We start from the raw sequence: 17,789 nt of genomic DNA, 5'->3' as shown, positions 1-17,789 counted from the left end.
TTCTGCTGAAGGCCAATACGTTGGCTGGGAAAAAAAACTTTACCTAGCATTTATTGACCTCGAACAAGCGTTCGATGGAATCAATAGAGAACATCTGTGGTCAAAAATGAGGAACTGGGGATGCCCAAAAGACCTGTTGGAAGCCGTTAGAACACTATACACTGGCACTTCAATCAAAGTCCAAATTACAAAGAATGGGGGACTTTCTAGGAGGATCAATACGAGCAGAGGAATCAAACAGGGCTGTGCGGTAGCTCCCTTCCTTTTTGTGCTATACATGGCCGATATGAAGACAGCCCAAGAAAAGATTTGAGCATTCCCGCCGAGGATAAATGGGAAAGAGATACCGTGGATGCTATATGCAGATGACGCGGTATTTCTAGATCAAACACCAATAGACCTACAAAGACGAATAGCGGCCTTCAATAAATATCTAAAAGAAAATAGCATGAAGATGAACGTGAAGAAATCTATGATCTTAACCATGAAATCAACTAAGGGAAGAAAATTGGCTGGAAAAACTGCGACATGGTCATTAGATAATGAAAAAATGGAAGAAGTAGAATCGACACTATACTTGGGGATAATGATCAATAAAAACAGCAATGAACAGGCACAGTATACCCTAATTCGGGAAAAATTAGTGGCTCTGACAAATCAAGGGATTTGTATACACCGTAAATATGGGAAGTACTCCTTAACCCCAATTGTAACCTTCTTTAAGCAGAAAGTTGTGGCGGTCATTACTTACGGTGCAGAGGCCCTATTATCCCTAAGATGGGAAGTCTGGAATCTGTGTGAGGCGTACTTTTGGCGTAAGATTTTGCGCCTACCAACTTCATTACCTGTGGAACTCATAAGAACAGAGCTTAGACTCCAATCGGTGGCCTCAGTTGCACTCTGGAAATCTCTATCATTGTACAGAAAGTGCATACTGGACAAACCACCAAAACAATTTGAAATCTTAATACAGAGGGATACAGTAAATGAAGACGAGATCCTTAAAAACTGGACAGGAAGATGTAAAGCTTCCATGGACCAAATAAACATCTCGGATGATACTCTAAAGAGCAACCCTGATAAGGCAAAAAGATCTATCCGGGTAAAGGATTGGGAGGAAACCCAGGAATTAAGATTGAAAAGAAGATTATGCTACAACATTGTCTGGGAAAAAAAAGCCTAAATAAATTACCTCCGTATCTGATGAAGTTCCATCTCAGCATTATCGGGACTTGCTGCTGCGCTGCAGATTAAACATCTGGCACTGCCGAGAACTAAAATGGTTAAGAAGACAAATTGAAAAATCAGCAGCATATTGCAGATTCTGTAAATCTAAGGATCAACTAGAAATGATCAGGCACGTCATGTTAAACTGCCCTTCACTAAAGTCAAAAAGAGAGAACTATATGGGCAGTTATGTAAGGAATATCAACTGGGAGACGGAAGAAGATTATTGGGAGCGTCTCCTAACTGTTGATAAGACTGGAAAAACTCTGAATGCATTATAATTCGTCGAAGCATTGAAACTGAATCAAGAGGAAGATGGATTTGGATTTTGAAAGAAATTGAGAAATAGATTGGAGTAAGTAACCAATCAATTAGCTTGGTAAAACAAATTCAGGGAACAAAAAATTGTAACAATAAAAAAGGCAACTAAGGGCATACGCTACTGGACTGGAGCGTCTGAAGGGGATTTTAATAAAGGGAGAAGGATTTTAGGAATGGATTAAGGAAGTAATGTTTAAGGTTTAAGTGAGATTAACCAAAAAAAAAATAATAATAAGCATCCCACCGCTGCCACCAGTGTAAAGACTGGTAGGGGGTGTCTGTACTTCCGCTCTCTATATGGTAGAGGAGAGGCACAGAGGACCCCAGCCAAGATTCTCTAATATTGGTACGTGGTAGAGCAATCGAGGCTTAGCTTCTCAGGAAGTGATGCAGGCTGGTTCTTAAGTACAGTGTAGTCCCCGAACCCTGACAAAGGAATGTCCACACACTGTATTACTGAAAACACAGGGCCTCATTACGACCCAGGCGGTAAGTTACCGCCTGGGTCGTACCTTTACCACCATGGCGTAAACTATGTTTACGCCATGGTGGTTGGCGGACTTACCGCCCCATTCCGAGGTTGGCGGGGCGGTAAGTCCCCAATCCCCATTTACCCTTCCACATTCCCATTTTTGCCCCATAGGGCATAATGGGAGTGGGGAAGGCGTTAATTACGCCACCGTAAATTACGGTGGCGTAATTAACATCAAGGTCCCTTAGAGCCATGGATTTTAACACCTGCTAAAAGCAGGTGTTAAAACCTCCATGGCGCTAAGGGACCTCGGAATCAGGCGGTAAGGGTCGGCGCTGTTTATGCCGCCGTAAACCCCTTACCGCCTGAGTCGTAATGAGGCCCACAGTCTTCATATAATTAATATTCAAAGGTATGTACACGATCACAATAACACACTTTGTACCCGGAAGTCAATAATGATAAATATATACAATTCTAAAGTGATACCACTAATGTTATCCAGTCTCATTAAAGTGCATCAACTGTACGGTTAAAATGTCACACAGATTAATAACGAGGAAACAGGCAATAGAGATAGGAAGGAACGCAAGATGGTTGAAACAATAGGCAGAATGCTGACCCCTACCACTAGGCACAGTTCTGTGTGGAGATCCCTCCACCTGGGCAACCTGTAAATAAAGATATATAGCACAAGCCCAGTCCACATAATGTTGATGGTCTTACTTCCTCCTATTAAAGTTTTACTCCCCCAATGTACCTGGTGGAGTGGAGTTCTCCGACGATGCGTCGACCGATCCTTCTTGAGTGCCTCCCTTTAAAGCAGGAGCCACGGACCGTCGAGAGGCGTCGGGGAACTTGGCGTTCGATGTTGGGGAATCGACGGCCCTTCTTGAGTGCCCTCCCTTTAAGGCAGGAGTCACGGGTCGTCGAACGTCCGACAGTGAACATGTTGAACTACGGCAGTGAAGTGGCAGCTTCGTTCCTAGCGGTGCTCATCGACGACAGAGCGTTGGCGTCCTGCAAGGAAGAGGCGTGCGAGGCACCTCGGTGACGATAATTCTGGACCGCAAAGAGATGATGAAGAACTGTGGCCCAGCAAGGGCGTCGAGTCGTTGGCGTCTCTGTGGTCCTTAGGTGGCGGGAAACCCACCGGTGGATGCTCCTCGGCGCATCGACGGTCGGGCCTTCTCCAGCAGGAGACAAGCAGGTGACGATGCAGACGAGAGCGTCCGATGATCAATTGAAGTTCTTTAGGCAAACGGGAGCACGGCGGCTCCGGTCGGCGACGGCGGTCGTCGACAGTGGCGGACAACAGTCCGAGTGCTTCTCCTTGGAGTTCCGCGGTAGTCCCCGTCTCGGGTCGGCAGCCTGTCGAAGGTCTGTCTACCAGGGAGCTTTGGCAAAGATCAGCTGTGCACGATGGTCCCTCGCAGCTCGGGAAGAGGGCGCCTTTCCAGGTCCTCTCTGGGTCAGTCCTTGGAAACGCAGCAGCTTTCAGATTGCGATGGAGAGCCACAGCACTCCTTCTCGTCCAGTGGGGTTTCAAGGTCAAGCGTCAGTTACTCCAGTTACTCGTCGTAGTGGACTTCAGCTTCTGAACACGATTCCTAGCAGTGAGAGGTCCCCAGATATACTGTTGATCTCCCATTCATTCTGCTGGGTCACACTCAAGCATCCAATCACGACTAAGGGCATTCATGCAGGCAGGCAGCCAATCAGGCACACAAGGTATTCAGGTCATTCACTTCTCTCCAGACACTCACAGCAAGTTATGTGTATTGGGACAAGTACCGAGCCATTCAACACTCCAAGCTGCATTCATACCGGTTTCGGGCAGAGCTATCTCAGTCATTGTGTCAACCACCAGATACTAGACATCCACAACACAGAATGCATATTCGTCACACACTCTATTCACCCAGGTCCCACCCACAGGAGGTACCCACAACATACATCACCGGGAAGGCTCCAGCTAGTCTGGCCGGGCCTTCACAACAACACCATATATGGCATTTCCACCCAACAGCCAGTCAGGGGGAAGGGACAGAGTCAGGGCTTCCCAGGACTTTGGGAAAACAAGGTAATGGGTACTAGAAAGCAAGAGGCCACCAGGGCCATCTTGTTTTCCATCAGGAATCAACTGATCCCAATGGCAGGGCCGGGGTATCCCAAAATGGAGGATACTCCGCACACCTGTCAAATTCAGCATGGAGCTGCCACCAGCCCATACCCTGCTCTGTGGGCCACCCACAGGTGCCCAAAAACATACACTAGGGGCACAGGGTTGTACCCCCACCCATGGGTGCCATAAGGGTATCCCACGGGTCCGTTCACCAAACCAAAAGAAAGAGCTGCACCGCCAGGAGTCCCACCTGAACTCCTGCGCGAAAAACACGACAGAACACACGATAAAAAGCAGTAAAGGACAAGGATACGGAGCCCCTGTCCCTCCGATGCATTTCCAGCATCACACCCACTTCCCCTATTACTACCAATGTGGTAGACTATGTGTTAGGGCTCAGAAAACGGATGGTACTTCTGATAGGTCTGGCTAGTGACAAGTTGAAGGCAGGACAAGTGCTGGTGAAACATTGGTACGACCAGAAAGCTTCCCTCATCAACTTTACACCTGGTCAGCAAGTCCTGATCATGAATCCCATAAGGCCTCGAGCTTTACAGGACAAATGGTCAGGCCCTTACACAGTGGTGGAGCCCCTTGGTGAGGTTAACTATTTAGTGGATCTTGGAAGGCCTGGACAGGCTCCACAAGTGTTCCACATAAATAGGCTGAAGGCTTTCGTCCCAAGAGTCGAAATCTCAGCACTGCTACTGGCTTCAGATGTTGAGGAAGAGGAGTCTGAACCTCTCCCCGACCTGTTCCAAAGTGGTCCTTCAGATAGCTCCTTTGAGGGTGTCCGAGTGGCCCCTCACCTGACTTCTGATCAGCAGGCTGAGGTGAAAAGTTTGCTTAGGCAATTTTCCCCCCTGTTTTCGCAGTCCCCTGGTTTGACACCTTGGTGCAAACACAACATAGACACAGGAGACAGCGTTCCTACCAAAAGTAGAGGATACAGGATGTCAGACAAAGTACGGTATTACATTAAGTCAGAGGTCAACAAAATGTTAGATCTTGGGGTGATTGAGCCCTCAAGTAGTCCTTGGTCCAGCCCTGTGGTTTTGGTTCCAAAAGCAGGCACTTCTGAATTGAGGTTCTGCGTGAATTACAGGGCTCTGAATGCTTTCACCAAGACAGATGCACACCCCTTGCCTGTAACAGATGAGTGGTGGATACCTTGGGTGCCTCCAAGTACCTCAGCACGTTTGACCTCACTGCGGGCTATTGGCAAATAGCCTTATCAGAACATGCCAAGGAGAAGACAGCGTTTTCCACTCCAAAAGGTCTTTACCAATTCAGGGTAATGTCGTTCGGGTTGAAGAATGCACCTGCCACTTTCCAGAGGTTTGTGAATCATGTGTTGAATGGGTTGGATGAATTCTGTCTTGCATATATGGATGATATAGCAGTTTTCACCGGCACCTGGGAAGACCATGTGAAGCACCTCGGGATTGTGCTACAGGCTCTTCAGAAAGCACACTTGACCATAAAAGCTAGTAAATGCCAGATTGGACAAGGCTCAGTGGTTTACCTTGGATATGAAGTAGGTGGAGGGAGGATACGGCCTCTTCCCAGTAAAGTACAAGCAGTACAAGACTGGCCTACCCCCACTACACAGACCCAAGTGAGAGCCTTCTTAGGACTCACGGGGTATTACCGCAACTTCATGGCAGACTATGGCACCATAGCTGCCCCTCTGACTGCCCTCACCACTCCGAAGAAACCCAAGAAGGTAACTTGACCGACGAGTGTGAGAAGGCCTTCAATGGCTTAAAAGACTCCTTGTGCCAGGCCCCTGTCCTTAGGGCCCCTGATTATCAAAGACCTTTTATTGTACAGACAGATGCCTCTGACACTGGGATATGAGCTGTACTATCGCAAGTAGATGAGAAGGGTAAGGAACACCCTATTGGTTTCATTAGTCGCCAGTTTAAGGACAGAGAGCTCAGATGGTCCACAGTAGAGAAAGAATGTTTCTCTGTTGTGTGGGCCCTACGGAAGCTGAGGCCCTACCTATATGGGACCCACTTCACTGTGCAAACTGACCATAAACCCTTAAAGTGGCTGATGACCATGAAGGGAGAGAATCCAAAGTTGCTTAGGTGGTCCATAAGTCTTCAAGGCTTTGACTTCACTATTGAGCATAGGCCAGGTGTCCAGAATAGCAATGCTGATGGGTTGTCCAGAATGTTTAACCGACCTGAACAAGAGACTCATCCAGGGGTGGATTAGGTCCCCCTGTCCATAGTCTGGGAGGGGCGAGTGTTAGGAAAGATTTCTTAAGTGTAGGTAATTTTCCTTCCATGTGGCAACCCCCAAACTTTTTGCTGTTGTTTTACACCCTGATCTAGACTTTGCCAGAGAAGCACAACCTTCCACCGCACTCCTCTGGGCTTTCGCTCCATTCTTACGGGGAAACTGACATGCCCTTAAGACAGTCAGTACCGGGAAACATTGTTTTCCATAGTTCTTTTCTCATGTTGCAGCTTTCGCGCAACATGGCACAAGAGTGCACCGTAACTTACATTACCGCGCTCTTGGGTCTCTAGTCATTCTACAGGCTCTAGTAACTCTCAATGGTTTTATAACGAACTGTGCAAGTATGTCACGGACAGGACTGGTGGCAGCGATCGTTTCTTTGTGTTTTGAACTCCCTTTTGCCCTGTTAACCGCGCTTCTCGCGTTTGGCCAAAATGCGTGGCCTGGCTTCCAAAATGGCCATGCCATGAGGTTCTTTGTCCTGTCCATTGATCATCTTGCCCCTTCACCTTCCCCAGGTCGAGCCGACCAGGGGCCATCCTTATCTGGGCATGTACTTTCCCGCGAAACACAGATGCTTTTGCGGGCTTCTGCATGCCTTGTGTGTGCCTCCAGGATGTGGGCTGGGATGTCTGGTCCCAATACAGATCCTGGGTGCCAGAGAGTCTAGTGTGTCTCGAATGCCTGGGACAACTGTGGTCCGTGATGGGTCCACGTATGGTGTGTGTGTTTTGTGAGCAGATCTCTCATTGGGTCCTCTCCGTTTTGGCGCGAAGGGAACTCTGGATAAGAGGAGGCTGGAAACACCACTACCATGTCGATCTCCTGAGTTCTCACGAATGACGGATACAGGAGCCAAGTATCCTGCAACTAAGAGGCTGAACCGAGGAATTGCTGGTGACCCGCTGAAGGACTGCTCCTCTGCACTGCTGTCGCCCTGTGAAACCATTCTGCCTCTGATCGAACGAGAAGGCCTGCACTGGTACTTCGACCCTTTGGAATAGTGGGAACAACTATTCTTGGCATCTTCATCATCTCCTGCATGTAAGCCTTCGGAAGCGTCTCTGGGCCATCCAGTGGACTGACCAGTTTACCCAGGAATCTTGCTCTGTCACCCCCATCAGGTTGCTGCTGTATTCCGAGTCCTTGACACTCTCACACAATTCGTACACATGGCATTCCCAGGTCTGAAGTGAGAAGTGTACATTGGGCTGAAATACACACAGCCGCTTCATTGCCCTACTGTGGTAACAATCTGTGCGGGTTCACTGCGTTTGGGACATCCTCAACTCTAACTTCTGCTGCCGCGGAATCTACACGACGCCCCTGCTCGTATCTGAACCTGCCAGCACTGAAACTGACGCGGAGAAGCCTGGGTCTGCCTGCATCGGGGACCGGTGAGTAGCAACGCTAGGAACTGGTCGCCCTCCTGCAGCAGCCCATAGCTTTTCCTCGCTGTGTTAAACAGCACACCTTTTTCGCACTCGCGCTCTGCTTCTGCCCGCAAGTGAAGGCTGCGCTTGAGTAGCGGAGATCTGTTCGCCCTCCTTTGTTCACCGCTCTGCACTGCCTGACTTCCTTGAAGAGACTCCCCTTGGCCCGTTGGCACCAGCGTGTGCAGGTACTTTTGAGCACAAGGCTCCACTCTTCGTAGGGCTCGGACTTCCTTCTAGTTAGGTGGCCTCTGAAGGCGAACTGGGTCTAAACGATTACTTGCACTGCCTGTTTTCCTCCCCATCTAGGTGGTCTGCATATTTCGTGCTTCTAACTCTTTAGACCCTTCGGTAATTGTATATATATTGTATTTGATTGTGATGTGTTGGTTTACTTGAGTTTTATCGTGAGTCTTTACTATGGTCAATGTTACAAAGGCATTGTAATAAATGTGTCTATATTTTTAATATAACACCTGCTTGGAGTAATTTGTAAGCGTCCTTGCTTTGTGTGCTCATTGCAGGCTTTCAGTCACCCGACCTAGTCTTGACCGCCGTGATCGCTACCTTGATTGGTCTGGCTTGTCCAGAGATTACCCTGTTCCAAGAAACTAGGCTGGCCTTCTGAACCTCTGCCCCTCCAGGACAGAGTTCAGAAATCCATCTTAACAGTAGCAAGGCTTTAACCTGAGTAAGGCTCTGTTTCAGATCACAAATGTACAAGTTAACCAAAAGAGAAGTATCCTTATGCAGATCACCTCGCGGATCCAAGATGGCACCTGGGAGACCCCATTCATGAAGTTTACTTCACAGCCACCCTCATTAACGAGGTATAACGGTTGATTCCACAGTATTCCGTAGTGCAATGGTTGTGGGAGCTTGAGATATGAGGAAGGGAGGGGTCAGAGGCCCAAGAGGATAGCACTGGTTGCACATTAATTGTCATCAACATTTGTAATATGCACAGTCATAAGGTCAGGAATGATGCTAAGAACTAATTTTAGTTTAGCATTTTTGGGGGGTACTATGTTACTAGGTACAGGTTTGGGTAAACTAAATGCAAAAATGGGATCTCTAGATAAAAAGCAATACCAGTCAAAATGGCATTCTTTCCCAAGGGAGGACCGTCTAGCCAGGGTGGATGGTTGGAGGCTTGCTTCACCTCACTTCAAGTCCTACAAGTAGGCAGGTCTGCAGCTGTTGTCAGCAGGAGAACTAGAGAGACAGATATATGTCCCTTGGCCATGTTGTACCTACCATAGACCTATTTTCTTTCGTGCCTCTCTGTTCTGAGTGTAACCTTTCTGTCAGTGTCTTGTTCCTCCTTTCACTCTCGACACCTTCTAGGGCAGACTTGGACTACTGAAATATTCCTCTTCGTTCTTTACATGTTCTGGTATTTCTTACACTCTCCTTCACTTCTTGATTTTCCATCTTCTCCTCCTACCCCCTACATATCACCCTTCTCATCTAATGTGACCTATTTGGTGTCACTTGCATGTCTTGAAATTCGCACCTTTGCCTGTCCATTGGGCTCCACTTCATCCTCTTTCCATCTGCCTTTTACCACCTTCTCTAATTCACTATCTGTTCTTGGCATTGCCACAGTCTCCATTTGCTCTGTCCTCTATACAGATGCCACCACGTCCTCCTCAATCTCTTTTGGTACTATCATCACATGCTTCTTACTCTCCATGGCAAATGTTGCCACCTCCTTCTGGGTCTGTTTTGCGACCTTTACCTCCTTCTGCTCACGCTCCAACCTTGCTGTTATCACCTACTCATGTGTCTCTTTTGCTATCAGCTCCTGTTTCTATTCGCTCTCCTCACTTGATATTACCACCCTTCTCCTGTGTCTTTTCTACTACTACTACATCCATCTTCTCTACCATTCATATTACTGCCTTCTACTGGGTCTCTGCTGCTAGCACCAGCGCCTTCTTCATTCTCTCCACCCATCATGTTATCAGCTTCTCCTGTCCTGAACTGCCACCACCTCTCGCGCCTATTCCAATTTTAGTCTTCTGCTCCTGTGCCCACACTTAGCAACTGATGCTGGCTGTGCATGTTCTGTTCTATCTCCTCCCACTGGGAGATCTTGCAATGAGGAACAGGTCCTGTGATGTGTAATTGAGTGAGGGTTAAGATTGGCTGGTTCCTCTGAGAGCACCTGGAGCAACCTGAGGCTCTGGGTGTTGCAGCAAGTCTATATCAGGATTGTCACCCACATGAATGTTCTGGTTTTCTTCTCTGACCTCCTCTGAGGCTGACTGCACTTGGGTCAGAGCTGAGGTGCTTCCATTATGAGGTTTACTGATTGGGAACATTTTGGGTAAGTGTTTCAGTTTTTCCCATTCATTTACAGTTTTGTGCAAGCAGGGTTCATGACACTTTGCTTCCCCTTCATATAATTTAGTCACCAGGGATCACTTGTATTGTAATGAAGATTCCCATGGTCATTTCTCCACATATGGAAAGTTGTAGACTGTAAACAACGTATCCCCGGAATATGGTTCTCATCACAGGTTTCCGAAGCAGAACCAGCAACAGTATCACTGTATGCGCTACTTTGTCAAGCATATGTAAAGGGTTTCTCCTAATGGGAACGTTCTTCTTTCCAGTATGGTCAATTATTTAGGTCTGGCTGTGGGAAACTTAAGGCTCTCTCAGAAAGGGTGGGGGGACTCTCCCATTAGCTTACTGAGCTGGTAATAAACTGGAGCCCAGACACTGGCCTGTGATGTAGCCATGTAACCGCCCTTGCAATGTTCCGGGGACAAGGGAATTCTAACCAAACATCTCACTGGGCCTACATCTGCTGGCTCGGGTTGGCATACAGCCTTCTGAGTTACTGGCATGTTAATTCCCAAAACCAGGCAGAAGATTTTGTCACAGAGCCGACACACAATGTATGTACCCTTTGCCACAAAGCAAGACCTTAGTAGCCTCTATTTTCTTCTTTTCCCCATTCACTGATGGGCATAAATACAAACTAATTTCGCCTATCTACTAACTCCAGGGTGTGGTGTTAAACCCAAATTAGATTGCCCATGTGCAAGCCTTTGGCCATGACCAGCATGTTGCATTATTCATTGCCCCATGGAACAGACACTAAATTCCATCCCAAAGATGATGCTAACGACATGATGGTGTATGCGGTGTACCTTAGCTTGAGAATGCTTTTATAGGCTTCCTGATCATAGCATATGTAGCACATGTAGTGTAGAGGTTTGTACACTCTACAAACTGAGTTTGAATCTCTCCTCTGTACCTTATTTCCAACGGCCTAAAATGGCCTATAATGTTCTACAGTTAAAACAACACATGAATTATTATCTGAACAAAGTGTAATTCTCCATCCTGTGCATTTTCTAAGTCATTTAATCAGAATCACGCATGGATTTCATCAAGAGGTACACACACATTTCTGATGTGGGCCGAACCAAAGGACCCAAATAACGAGGGCGAGATTTTATTGCCTTCCACTCAGGGTGAAGACATCACTCTGGTCTTGCCATGCAGATGAAAGTAATTGCCTACGATGCAATGACAGAGTAGAAGATCTACCTCACTTCCTTTTAGTTTGTCCAGCTTACACCTCCATCAGGAGTCGCACATTGAAACCTCTATTAAGAGGGGCTAGTTTGACCCTATGTCGACCTGCGTTACTGTATTTATTGCGGGCAGACTCTCCTAAGGTGGGTTGGACTTTTTTGATGTGTTTGAATCAAGCAGAGAATAGGCGGATTCAACTCCGTGCACATTAAGCAATTTTGCAGTTGCTTTTTAAAAAATATTTTTATTCTGTTTAATTCATTCTCCTAGAAATTGCATCTTATCAAGCTAGGTATTTTATTCTGTTTATTTGCAGAAATTGTTCATTGTGTTATTGATGAACGCACGTCAGAGGTGGAACTAATTGTTAGTATTATAACCTACTTTACATATGAATTTTAAGTATGATGTCTCACTGTTTTTAGCCAGGTGGCCGAAAGCCTTATTCTAAGAGTGCAGGTACTTTACTGTGTATTGCTTGTAAAAGCTGTGCTTTTTAGATTTTACGTGGCGTGATGTTATACATGTATGGGTAAACTACTTCTTTTTTCTCTGAGATATGTTTTATGGAAGATGGATTTCCGAATAAACATGAATTGATTGATTGTAATTCTCCATGTTGAGCAAAGGTGATGCTCGACACATAACTGCTGGGGGGTGTTACTAGAGAGTAGGCAATATTATGTTTATTTTACTAGAGAGTAAGAAATATTATGTTTATTTTATTGTACTGTCATATTTATGGGAAGCTACCAGCCTCAAAACATAGCATGGTAGGTGAGTTAATCTGCATGTACATATGGGACCCTCAGGTTGTTCATCTAGGGATCAAATAAAGGTTCCAGTAGTTTGTTCCCCTAGACAACCATTCTTTTTATTTTCATTTTGTTGTTTTTCCTCTTCAAATAGTAGCACATTTTTCAATTACAATTGAAAAACACTCCTTGATTGAAATAGGTGCTATTGTTTGTAAGACAATCTTCTAAGGGCAACTATATCTCCATTTTACATTATTATTAAAATCCCTATCATGTGGTTTATTCAGGACTACATGTCGCCAACAGAAGAGAGCCCAGGTTTCTTCTGGAGGACTCGCCTGCTGATTGATCGTGGCTAGCCAACCCTTGCTCATTGATGATTATCCAACCTGACTGAGGTACCGATTCACTGTAATGTGTGCTACTGTTAAAATAAATAAATATCAAATACAACAAATATAAGATAAGGAATAAGGTGTATATTTTCACAGAGGCGCGTAAAAGGAGGAGCAGAAGTGACCACCTATATAATGGCCTAAAATGAACCACAGGAGCTGTGTTCAGCCCACTGCACATCACCCTGCTTATATTGCATTAGGCAATACCAGGTCCCAGGTTGTGTGTTATATGAGTGCCTGGGTTGTCACAGGGCTCGTTGTCCCTGCTGTGATGTCTGTCTTGCATGCTATTCTAATAATTATTAGGTTGCCCTTCTCTAATGGTATCAGAGTCATCATCATGAAAGGTGCCCAGTACTGCATCAATATTGTGCCCACTTTGGTCTCTGGCGATTTACCTTGGTAGCCAATGCCATGTAGCTGTGATTATTAAGCTGTCTTTAATTATTGTGCATTGCCACTGGTGAGAACAAAAGGCCTAGGATACCAACTGCATCTAATAAGACCTACCAAAAACCTGCAATTCAAAGTACTGTAGGGATTGCTCCCTTGCAAGTGCAGACATGGTGGGTGAGATATGGACAGTGAGAGGACTTGGAGTGAGACACATGAGCAGGTGGAAAGCCATTTTACAGGGATCATTCTGTGGGGGCTTTGGGAAACAAATACCACTGGGCCACATTAAGAGTTTGCTGGTATTTCGGATGTAGCTGTAACTGGAGGATTTACCACCAGCTCGTGACTGTGCTGCATTATCTTGCTCACCATTGCCGTAAATTCCCTCCATCCTCAGTTTTGACTCAACCCCTGTGTCATGTCGCTCCTGAAAGCTCCATGTTCCCACCCACCCTGATGCATGGCTCAAGGGACGAAGAGTGTTGGTGCTGCTCTGCTGAGCTTCCCGCTGAAAACCATTTCAGCTGAGGATGAACATCCAATTAATGATAAGGGCAACCATTGGTCAGGTAAAATGGCATAATATGGCATGCATATTCTTTAAACATGTGATGACCTTTGAGTAGTATTAGCAGTGGTACAAATGGGTGAACTTTAATGGCACTGATAACACGTCTGGGCTACCTCTTCTTTTGCGGATGATCCTGGGAGGATAGCTCAGCGGCAACGTGCTCACCTTGGAAACAAGATGAAACGAAGCAACACATGTTCGAAATCTGTGTCTGCGCGTAGAAACCTCTGGGTATTAAGCATGTTATAAATAACCTATCATATCTTATCATATCAAAACCTTGCATATGGAAATGTGAAATCCCTGTTTTCTACTCTGCCAACATTCCACAGCCCTCCCTCTTGACACCTGGTGGATCCTCCTCTACAAATATTCTATGGTGTGTTGCCTTTGACCCTAGAACAGTTAGATAACACCATCCCAGTCCTCCCTAATTTGACATCTACCCCCTCTGCCACAACTACCCCACCATCATTAGCACCCTTGCTCACAATAACAGTTTTGAACCCCCAGTATAACACCACGCACATCTCACCCCCAAATCCCAGCCATCACTCCAAACAAATTAGCAGGACCACTAGCGAGCCATGGCCCTCACCATTGGTAAAAAGTCATGCCTGGCACCCCATAGTTCTCACCCTCAAATGTATCATTTTTCATGGCCATTTAGGGCACCACGTGGATTTCTGATCCAGCTTAAAGCATTGCCTATAATCACTCATCTACAGTATCTTCAATGTTGCATGTTGGCTGATACAATACAATGTGGAAAATGTGCAAATAAAGTACCATTGCCTATTTCTTCATTGAATAACATTACACATGTTTAAATGATTTGTCAGCACATGTAAATGTACCATACTCAAACTTCACACCACAGGGTCCATAAACCAAAAACACTACTCCATGTGTGTTGCTGTAGCATTCTGCTCAATCATGATGGGGAAGACCTTCTTCATGTGGTCCATAGTCTGCAGACAGGTGTAAGCATCTTGATCAAAAACGTACTGATACTGTCAGTAGGTTGAGGCTTGTTGGTAGAATATGGACATATTAACCCTTGAATTGTATGAGTGTGACAGCATGTACTGTGGGTGCATATCTGGCAGTGACTACAATTCAGAGCATGCACTTTATTACAAGCACAAAACACCCTGTGGGCTCATATTTAGTAGTAACTACACATCCCAGTATGCACTGTTTGGAGGATAAAACTCACTATAGGTGCATATCTGACAGTGACTACATAGTCCAGTATGCACTGTGTTAACAGTACAAAACTCACTGTGGGCTGATACACTACACATCCCAGCATGCACCGTATTATGAGCACATACCTCAACGATGACGTATATCTAGAAGTGAATACATGACCCAGTCTGTACTGCTTTATGAGCACAAAATTCACTGTGGGTGCATATCTGGAAGCGTCTGAAACACTAAACATCTACTCATTAATAACACAAAACTCACTGTGGGCACATATTTAGTAGTAACTACACATCCAAGCATGCACTGTTTGGAGGAAAAAACTCACTATAGGTGCATATCTGGCAGCGACTACACAGCCTAGTAAGCACTGTGTTAACAGTACAAAACTCACAGTGGGCTGATACACTACACATCCCAGCATGCACAGCATTAAGAGCACAAACCTCACTGGTGGCGTATATCTAGAAGTGAATAAATGACCCAGTATGCATTTCTTTATGAGCAAAAAAGTCACTGTAAGTGCATATCTGGAAGCATCTGAAGCTGTAAGCATGTACTCATCAATAACACAAAACTCACTGTGGGTGAATATTTTGTACTGACTACCGTGATGAATCACAGGTGATCACTCCACCGACCCTGACCTGGCGCCCTGCCATGTGGCCAGGGGCGCTCCTGACCCTGGGAGGTGGTGTTCTGTGGGAGGATCACATGGGAGGGGATTAAAATCAGGAAAATTGGAAGAATCCTCTCAAAATCTTCCCTAGTGACCCTATGGTCTTAATGGCATATTGCAAAACCGAAATACATGATAAAAAAAGAATAAGAATGTTGGAGACTTCAGGTTCCATAATGCAATAGGTACTAGGATGAGGAAGAGCAGCCCAGAGGCACAGAACTGCAGTATTCAGTCTAGTGTTCTGAGGAAACTGCACCTAAGTGGGAATTCTGACTATTTAAAACACACTTAGGTGCAGATAAGGAGGGGTAGCAGTAGTAGCAGTAGAAGAAGTAATCCGGAGCCGTGTATGCAGCAGAGGCAGAATGAATACACCAGGACCAAGTTGCAGAGGTCACAAGTAGAGGGAAGCACTGGTGTTGCAGGTTATCCTGTGGGAGAGAGGCACTCTCTGTACTTTTTGTCTGTCTCCGGTGGCTGGTAAGCGCCGAGATATAAGAGGAGTGATGAGGACTTCTGCTCGGAAAGGTGCAAGTCAATGGACCACCGGAGCTCTCAGAAGCTCTGAAACTGAAGAGCAGAGCAGAAGCAGCAGCGGACGCGACAAACATGGACACACAGGGAAAACCCATTGAGTTATCCTGTGACAGGTGACCCCAGGGCGCTTTGTTGTTAACCGCTAATTGCTTGCCAATCTTTTGAATAGCGAACAAATGAAAAGAAGTGCTTTTGCCCTAAACATTATATGAACAAGAAACAAAAGAAAAAAATATTTAACTATCAATACCCAAATACAATAAGAACAATATTTAAGAAAGGCTGTGTTTACGATTGCCCAAGGACAGAGGGGGCAGTATTAAAACCCCAGTATAACAGCCATTGGCAATGCAAAGCAGGGGCAATATCAAACCAGAACTATAACCAGCATTGCCAAAGTAAAGAAGGGGCAATCTGTAAGACAGATGACAACCAGCATTGCCTAAGTCAAAGAAGGGAATTTGGTAGAAAGTGGTTATACAGCTTTCTTGGAGAGAGAAACTTGAATAAAATACATTATCAACAGTTACCAGGTGTGAAAGTGAAATCTCAAAGAGGGCAGGGAAGTGGCCCACCTTGTGAAAGAGTGGAAAAGGGGAGAGGAATATTACCTGCAGTATATGTGGCCAATTTACCAGTGGAACAAATAGCATCAATGGGTGTTGCATCCTTGTGGAAGAAGGTGTGAATGTTATTGTTGTTGAAAGTCAAAAGACTTGACTGATGTTCTAAAGTAACCCACACTGCAGGGTACTTGTAGTAGTGTAAGGAAATTCATCCTGGCAGGAGAGTAAACTAGGAAATTGATTTTTAATGGTAGTCCTGACAGTTTAGTGAATCATGGAGGAGAAATGAAGTACTCCATTCTGGTGAAAGGTTGTACTGGAAAGAAAGTGGCAAAACCATCAATATGTTTAATAAATTGTGGTAAAACTATCCTGATGAACACATTATTGTGTATAAAGAAGAAGTGTGTAGTGGTTGTCTTTCTCAAGAAAAGAGAAATCCTATTCAAATATTAATTGGAAGAATGATGAACTTTATGTGATCTAAGACAATCACAATGCCAAGTGAAACCCTCCACAAGTGAAGGAAACTTTGGACCTCATTCCAGGTCAGCTGGTCTGGAAAATAAATGCTGGTATTGATGTATACCGACACCTAACCGGACCGGCCGACTACAGGTCTGCTGATGGGGCATCTATGTTACCTCCCGCAAGGTGCCCTAGCCAGACCAAAAAGCTGTAATTTCCGGCACCGGTAATGATGGAAAATCCCCTCATGGAGTCCTGTGGAACTCCATGAATGGGGCTTAACACAGAATTCTGGCTTCCGTGATCCAGCAGCAATGCTGCCGGACTGGGTGCCGTCAATGGTAACAACATTTGCTGGTATCCTGGTGGTTCTACCGCCAGGATACAGGCAACGTTATAATGAGACCATTTATGTTGGAAACAGAACTTGGTTATTGGGAGAAACCTTTGTGTGTGCTTTACCCTGGGCGGTGGAACTTGATTATTGGTGTGGACTTTATTCATTAGAATTTTAATTTGGAAATTCTATCTTAAGGCTAAGGAAGGGGATCTGGTTACAAGAATATTTGGTTCTAATTATTATTTCATTACATTTGAACAGACATATGAGTACCTGAAATGCTTTTGATGTATGGATAAGTGTGAAGTACAGATATCCTTGGGTATTAGAGTGTTTTCCTTTAGTCTTAGTTTCATAGGCAGGGAAACCCACATTAGGTTAGGGAAAGTGAGGAATTTATCACTCCTTTTTAAGTTAATCAATGGCTTCTTGTGAAAAACCTTAAGTACAAAACTCACTGTGTGTGCATATCTGGCTG

Source organism: Ambystoma mexicanum, chromosome 5q, assembly GCF_040938575.1.
Source record: "Ambystoma mexicanum isolate Mex_15411 chromosome 5q, UKY_AmexF1_1, whole genome shotgun sequence".
Classification (NCBI taxonomy): domain Eukaryota; kingdom Metazoa; phylum Chordata; class Amphibia; order Caudata; family Ambystomatidae; genus Ambystoma; species Ambystoma mexicanum.
Note: the sequence above shows the minus strand (reverse complement) of the source record.